Raw genomic sequence first — 9,364 nt, forward strand, 5'->3', positions numbered from 1 at the left:
ATTAAAATTTTTTTAATATTTTCTAAAAATTATTTTGTTTTTTTTTTTACAAAATCTAATAAAACAAAGACAAGAAGAAAAAATAAGAGTGATATTCGTATATATAAAATATATCTTTATACATAAATTAATACTAGGTAAGAGACTAATTTTAGAATATTCAAATGTGCTTACAATATTTTGATATTTATGTCTACCTATATTTTAATATGATATCAGTATTATTTTAAAGATAGTATCTAATACAAATTTTAATTTTTAATTTTTAATTTAAAATTATTTTAGTTACTATAAAAGTTAAAAATAATACTCAAAATTAATCACATTAAATTGCTCAATAATTCATTTATGAAAAGATATAATTATATTTGTGTGAATGATAATTCATGGTTCAGAAGATATAAATGGTTAAAAAATGCCAATCTCATCTTAGACTCTGACAGAATATTCCAAAAGAGAGAAACATGTGGCCATGGCAGATCAACAGAATTTGCTAGAAAGAACGGTGCAGAACATCCTAGAACAAGAAACTCTCAAATGAGTCTTTTTTGGTGGCAAAGGTGGCGTTGGCAAAACCACATGTAGCACAATATTGTTAGTGTTCGGAACTCTGTTCTCATTATCTCCACCGTTCTAATTCACAATTTCAGCGATGTTTTTCAACACCGTTCCACAGAGACTCCAACTTTGGTCAATAGCCTCACCAATTTCTATGCTATGGAAGTGGAATCGTTGAAATTTTTGGTGGAGTGTCGGCAGTGGATCTTGGGCGTGTCGAATAAGATGTTGCCAAGCTACCATAGCTGAGTGAGGGAAGAAAAGGAGTTGCTAGTGCGACGGAAAAGCGAGTAGGAGAGGTGGTGGGGAGGGAGAAAATTTGAAAGAGGAGGTTAGGAGCGATAATAATTAACTAAATACTAATTGTTTAATTAATTTTAATAATTAAATTAAATGTATTTATTTAAAAAATTTAAATAAAAAATGACCCTTCTATTTTATATATAATTGTAGAAAATGCCCTAAGAAATAAATATTTTTATTTTGATGCTCTCTGGCGTTTCAGTGTGCCAAACAGTATTTTGACATTTTCGGTATGCAAACATGTGTGGCATATCGAATCTGTGCCCCTCAGTTTGTCACGAAACTTGAAAAGTAGAATGATAAAATTCACCAAATTTAATACAATATAAACCATAAAATTGTGGTTCATCGACTTTTCCATATTTAAACATTAGCATGTCCTCATGCTAAACTCTTGTGGTTTATTAACTAATATGCAAAATACGTCTATTTACTTGGTTAAAATAAATCAATCTCCAAGAACATATATGAACAAGTAGGGCTAAGATAGTATGATGATTTATAAATTTCACTCATTCAAATCTCAAAATGAAGTATAAATATACTTGCAAGAAGAAAGTTCGTGAAAGCAAGAAACATGAGATTGAGCATCGAACCCTCACCGGAATTCTTTCAATTATCTACTAATCTTACTTTTTAAAACTTGCTCTTTTTCTACCAATCAACATATATTCAATGCATGGATACACATATCAAGAGGTCATTTCAACGGTTGTAATGGGGTTAGGGCTAAATTTAATTTATTTTTCTCCCATTCGATGCCTTGATATGTTTTTTTGAGTGATTTAAAGTTTTGAAGGCAAGAATGGCTTGAAAGAAATGGAAAAAAAAAAGAATGCAGAGTGGAGAATCCACGAAGAAATGAGGATTTGTTGAATTCATGGCGACGCGTACGCGTGACAAGCATTACGGGAGCTACGTCAGACTTTTCCGTTGGGTCTCCGTCCAAGTTTTGTGAAAGTCAGGGACTTAAAATTATTTTTCAATGGTCAAAGACAAAAATGTCCGCGAAACAAAAGGTTAGGGACCTATTTATTCTTTTCTTATAAATTTTTATGCGGTCAATGTAAGAGTTGTATATATATAATTAATTTTATATTATCATGTCACCATAAATTCACTAATTTTTAAATTTAATTATTATTTAAAAAATTATTTAAATTCATGATTTTTTTAGATAATTATTTAAAAAATTTGTTGATTTATTAAAATTAAACTCATTTTTTATCGCAAAACTTTTGAGTGAATGAAAATATACAAATATGAGAAGAATAATTTGCAAGTATGAGAGCGTATGAAATTAATTCCACAAGTTATTTATGTTGTAACTGTGAGGAGTATGAAGTTAGTCCTACATAAAAAAAATAAGGAATAGCGAAAAGTTTATAAGATGAGACATCCATTAACTTATTATCTTAAGATTTTGAGTTGGATGTGGTGTCTTCTCATTTTATGTTATCTCACTTGATTTATCCCTTGTGATTGAGAGCTCCCTACAAATATGAGCACAATATATTACCTTAAAGTTTTGAGTTAGATGTAGTATCTTCTCATTTTATGTTATTTCACTTGATTCGTCTCCGGTGGTTGAGAGCTCCTCACAAACATGAGCACAATATATTTCCATATTATTATTCTATTCTTCCAAAAATAAATATCTATAAACCTTGAATTAAAAATACACATACCTTAAGGATAATTGATCCAAATTTTAGGATGAAATATAATGCTCTCTATACTTTGACTTTGACTAGAAACTATGGACGGTAATGGTTTATTACGGTAGAAAATTGGATTTGTGGCAAGGGAAAAAAAATAGCACAAATATTATCACAATTAAAGAGGGTTGGAGCTGTTGAATATTAAATTTTGAACTCGCTACGCTACTAATTATAAGAGATATGATTGAATCCATAGAATTATATATGTTTCTTCTTACAGTGCAAGATCATGCTATAAAATTAATTATGACCTACAATATAAGTATATAACCCTAACATATTGATTTATTTTGATCATCAACCCTAATTTTAATTAGTTCGAAAATGAAATGATTCTGAATTGAGACACTTGTTGAAGGTGACACCATTTGTGACACTTTATATAAATATCTTGAGACCTTTTTAAACATTTCCAATGACTAATCAATTTCTTAGTCAAAAGCTTACTCGAGTTTATTTATCGAAAAAGACAGGCCTGCAAAGTTATAGGTATAGTTATAGCTATACAATGTAGGTTCTTCATAAATATATAGGAGTAGGAATATGTTTTGACTGGTTTTGAAACTGGATTGTGATGGATTTTTTGACATTGTCAAAGGGATGATGATTTAATCTTAGTGTGACTATATATGCGTGGAATATCAACCAAATAAGAACTAAGTTTAGGTGAAATTAAACCCCAACTTAATTTAAATTAGTTTATGCGGTAAAAAATGACTCCTACATATAATTTTCTAAAAATTTTATCATTTTGGATTTATTTAGTTGGAAGGAAGAGAGTAGAAAAATATACACTCTTTTTACACACTTTATGTTAAAAAATTTGTATATATTGATAAAATCATGAAAGATAAGAAAAAAAAAAGATAAAACCTTAACAATCACATATTATGAAGTGAGTTTTATGTTATATGATTATTTTTATCAATATTTTTAAAAATATTTACTGGTTAATTTTGATACTTTAGCTTTATTTTTACTTATACAGTTAGATGGGAATTTTTTGGGTGTCTAGTCAGATGGAAATTGCCACCAAATTTTATGCATATCGTTTTTTCTCTTGGATTGGTAAAATTTTTTTTATTGTCTATGATATTTTTTGGGTCCATAAATTAACGATTAATCCGCTGTAAATCTAAGTTTTTTCTAAGAGTTTGTTATCAACAGATAAATTACTACATATACATAGCAGAATTTTTTTTTTTGGTCAAGTTATATGACAAGATTTAAATTTTTGACACTTGTTCAAGCGAATGAGTGGGTTCGATCAGCCCAAATTGATTCTTTGAATTGGTATGTTTTTTCTGGAATACTTATATTTTTTGGTCAGGCTGGTATATTTGAAATGGTAATTTTTTTCCTACATGGATACACTATTTTTGTTTTGGATGTCGAGATGAATGCCTATAAGGATTAGTTTACCCCTGCTTTTTTGTTCAATATTGAAAGTAATAGACATGTGTTTTTTTTATTGTGAGAAAAGAAAACACTTAATTTGGACTACTTACTTTATGATGTTTTGGATCGTCCGTAGTGAGGCCTTGAGCCCAGTTTAAATTATATGGGTCACTACTTTTGGCTGATTATATGTGCTTCTTAAATCATATTCTGGGCCGAATAGAAAACCCATGGATCGTAACTTCATGAAAACCAAAAGGAGAACACATAAAATGTTAAAAATACATAGTTCAAAATAAACCTTCCTATTTAAATTGTAATCCTTTATTGTGGCCCATAACAATGACCAAAACAAAAAGTAAACAATACACCTTCACTGACCAAAAAAAAAATTTCACCTTCAAGAGGGAACACCGAATAGCCAACCTCAAAGCAAAGAAGCAGGTCTGTCAGGCAGGGATTTAGATTCTTTCAAATTTGAATTTTATTTTAGAGAGTAAAGTGTGATTTTTTATTATTTATTTTATAGGTGGGATCAAGAATAAATATGAAAGAGAAACCATTCAAGCATAGAAGATCACACTTTATCCTTTAAAGTACAAATTTAAAATTTAGAAGATCCAAATTCCTCACGCAGAGCTGATGACGATCCTAAAGAGTGAAGCACCCGAAAATTGCCAGCAGCAGAACAATGAAAGCTTGCATAGCGGTACCCAGTCAATATCATGAGAGAGTGAAGAGGATAGGTATCTTAGATACCACACGAATTGAAGGAAGGGAGATGGAGGAGACTGCGGCTGGAGGGAATATAATTTTAATATGTTATGCATTAATCAAATTGGTTGAAACTTTGTAGCTAACTTTTTTAAAATTAAGTAATTACCAAAATTAGCCAATGAATATTTTAAAATTAGAGATTTTAGTCCTTCAAATTTTAAAATATATAAAATAATTTCCAAGCCTATTTTGTACAATATTACTATTAGTGAATCACAAAACTTTTTAAAAAATATGAACAAAATACTTAGATTTGTTAAGATATTTTTTCTTCAAGTATTGCAAAGTTTTAGAAATTTCACATTGGGATTTTATAAAGGTTTAATTACTTCGTCAGTCTTTATAATTTTACCGAATTTTCAATTAGGTTCTTATATTTTTTTTCTTTTCAATTGAGCCCCCTATATCATATCAAATTTTGTAATTAATCTCCACCGTGACAAAAACATTAGAATTAACGAAATATGCTAAAGTATATTCTAATTAAAATTATTTTTAAAATTATATTTATTTAATCAATTATATTATCATTATCTTTTGACAAGTTTACCATTCATCTTCATTAGTAAAATAATTGGTTAAAAGAAAAAGAAAAAGAGGGCATTGAGGTTGTGAGAGAAGCCGACAGTGGAAGATGATGTAATCGTTACAGGGTGTATCGGTTTCTAACTGCACGTAATTTACTATAAGATGGCGTGAATTACGTGAAAAATGTGCAAAGCAGAAATCGTTAGAGGATGTAGCAGTTTCTGAAGGAACACAACTAATTATAAACCATTATAGAATCCAGCAGCATATGAAGAGACAACAGCTACCCTAATCGCTAGAGAGTACAATAGTTTACGTGAAGGTTGGTTATAAAACTGCGATAGCCAGCAGCGGATCCTTTATTTAGTGTGGAGAGGGAATTTGGTCAGAGGGAGAAAATTCTTGAGAGAGGGAGGAGGAGAATGGGATAGAATTTGGGTTTTTGGGAGAGGCCATATTCAAGTGAGACCATAACAGACAAAAATCGCTTGTACCGACTCAACGGTGTTATCCCCGTTGCTGGAGGCATCAATGACGAGATTAGTTTGTTTATTTTTAGCATTAGAGTTTAGAATATAAAATCTAATATTTAGGGTATAGGAATTAGAATATAAAATTTAAAATTTAGACCTAAAATTTTAAAAATGGCACATTTGTTACTTGTTCTAAAATACATTAACATTCGTTCTATTTTTGTATTTAGACCGTCATACTTATTTTTTAAATTTATTAAAATTAAACTCATAAAAAATGTAACATATAATTTTAAGAGAACTAAATTAAATATTTAATTAATGTATATTAATTAAAAATTAATAAAAAACAAATAAATTTCAATATCCTGAATTTGATTTTCATTTTTTGGAAAGTATGATAACTTTTATTATAATATGAGAAAAATATTAGATTCGTTTTTTCAAATCAAACAAGATTAATATTTTTTATCAGTAATTTATTGATTAGGTTTTAATATATTAGAATTTTTATGTTTCTTATTCTCACTTTTAAAAGATTGGGTAGATAACAGTTACGTAATTTTTGCATCAGAATAAAATATTTGCAGTAATAATTTATGGTTTAGGTTTGTAAGTATCAGAATTTAATTATAGTGTAGTTATTTTTATCACATGATGCAGTTAAGTATGTTTATTTACAACGTTCGAAGACAACAAAATATGCCTATGCATGAAAAAATTATACCTTATTTGGAGATGATTGATTTGTACCACTTGACTAGGTTGAACGGTCATTAGTTATAGTTGGATAAATTTATAGTCAAAGCATTTATTGAGAGGTGGTGTCTTAAAATACACACTTTTCACATGCCACTACAGTATGATATAGATTGAGCTACGCACTATTTTTTCATAAATCGCTATATCCAATAGCAATTTATGTAACCTATATATTCTTTAGAAACTGCTACAACTTTTAGCAGTTTTTGTTCAATTTGTTTTTTCACGTAATTCATAATATTTTATAGTAAATTACGTTTAATTTAAAAGTTACTATATTCTATAACAGTTTACATAAATAAATATAAAAAAATTGTAAATACGTTTATTATTTTAAAAGATTGTAATATAATAAATTTAGAATTCAATTAATTTATTTATATAATTTGCCATATATATTTTTTCTATTATTAAATTTTTTAAATTCGTCACTGTATTATGTAATGTAGAAATTTAACCAATCGAAAATGTATTTTTGAAAAAATGTTAATTATTGAGCGACAACGATGTAAATGAGCAATTAGCAAATCATATGCTTCAAATAAGCTTTCTTCAGAGGACAAAATCACTTCAAAGTGCAAAACATATCAGATAAGGTCTAACTTTTATCCCATGATGACTGGGTTAATGTTCAAATTCGTCCCTGAAAGATCACGTGATCTTCATTTTCATCCTTGAATGATTTTTTTAATCAAATTAGTCCCTGAAAGATAAGCTGTTAGTCAAATTAGTCCTTCCGTCAATTGGATAATGACGTGTCACGTTAAGTGCCACGTGACATGATGACGTAACACGCCACGTGGCAGGTCAGTAACACGTGGCACGCCATGTGACAGATCAGTGACACGTGGCATGCCACGTGTCACTTGACATATAAAAAAGTTTTTTATTAGTCAAAATAGTCCTTAAAAGTCCAGACGTAAGTCATTTTCATCGCTCAAATTTTAAAAATTAGTCAAACTAGTCCTTATATAATTTTTTTTATAATATTAAATTTATAATATTTTTTTATACTACTAATTTTAATATTATTTTTTAAACCTTAATAAACAAAATTCTCTTTACATAAAATAATAAAAATAATTAAATTTTTATAAAGTTATTTTGTCATTTGTATTTTAAAATTTTACATTTTCAAATTGTAATTTTTTATGTGAATTTTTTTATTTAAATGAGTTTATCAAATTATTATTGATTATACATTTAAAAATTTAATATTTTAAATCTCACTAAATAATATAGTAGTTATTTTAAAATTTAAATCTTTTAAATTATTTAAAAATTATAATTTATATTATTGTTTAATTTATATGATAGAATCCAATAATTTAAAAATCGATTTGTGGATTATAAGACCCAGAACCTTTGAAAAGTCTTTTTATGAGTAAGTCTCAAATCATATAGTTATTTATAGCCTTGATTTCAGAAATTATTTTATGTACTAGTGCGGAATAGCTTGTGTTATGTATAAGTATATTATTTCCTATTTCATTTTATCTCATTGATTTGTGAAGTTAAAAGAAAAATTATATAACCTATCTTAAACATATGAAACACACAAAAATTTATTATGATGTTTGCACGTATTATGCTTAAGAAGCAATTCATTTATAATAATAATAATAATAATAATAATTAACCAACAAATTTTCAATATTTTGTAAAGTTTGGAATTGAAGCAAAATTTCTGGATCTTCTTGAATTTTGACTATAAGTATCACTATCATTACATTCTATATATAAGTAATATCGTAATGAAAAAAAAGATGTAGTAGAAAAAAAATAGTGGTATAACTTTGTTTAGGTTAACATACATAAATTTTGATTTTGAGCATATAACTTTGTTTAGGTTAATAGATACATACATTTTAATTTTGAATATATATATATATTCCATCAAAATGTAGTAATGTAAGAAAAATATTTTAGAATAAGAGAGATTTTGAGAAGAATTAAAGGAGAGAGATAATTTTATGAAGAAAAAATAAAAAAAATTATATAAGGACTGCTTTGACTAATTTTTAAAATTTGATGGATGAAAATGACTTATGTCTAAACTTTCAAGGACTATTTTGACTAATAAAAATTTTTTTATATGTCAAGATGCCACGTGTCACTGACCTGCCACGTGGCGTGTCACGTCATCATGCCACGTGGCACTTAACGTGACACATCATCATCCAATTGACGGAAGGATTAATTTGACTAACAGCTTATCTTTCAGGGACTAATTTGATTAAAAAAATCATTCAGGGACAAAAATGAATATCGCGTGATCTTTCAAGAACGAATTTGAACATTAAGCCCATGATGACTTGTTTTTTTTTTGGTGACCATGATGACTTGTTTAATATCATAATCAATATATATTAATTATTTTCATTAAGATTCTTTTAACTAAAGATGTCCGTTAGATGAGGATGAATTTGTATGAGCAATAATTATTTTACGTTTATTTCAATACGATAATAAATTTATACGTGTTAATACGATAAAAATATAGACAAATAAAAATATGACACACAAATTTTATTATCCATATTAGTATTTAGTTTTATTTTAAAAAAAATATATTATATTATTATTTTTATTAAAATATTTTTATAATTTAACAAAATAAAAAATATCTTTTTATTTAATTTTATAAAAAAACTTAAAATATTTTTTTATGTTAAACAAAATTATTCTTTTAATTTAATTAAATTTTAAATTCAACTAATTTTAATTTTTTATATTTTCAAATTTTAAATAATTTAAAAAATAAATTATTAATATAGATAATATAATCCATGCCTCATATTTTTATTTATTTATATTTTTATTTATTGTATTAATATGTATAAT

The sequence above is a fragment of the Arachis duranensis genome, chromosome 9 (genome assembly GCF_000817695.3).
Source record: "Arachis duranensis cultivar V14167 chromosome 9, aradu.V14167.gnm2.J7QH, whole genome shotgun sequence".
Classification (NCBI taxonomy): domain Eukaryota; kingdom Viridiplantae; phylum Streptophyta; class Magnoliopsida; order Fabales; family Fabaceae; genus Arachis; species Arachis duranensis.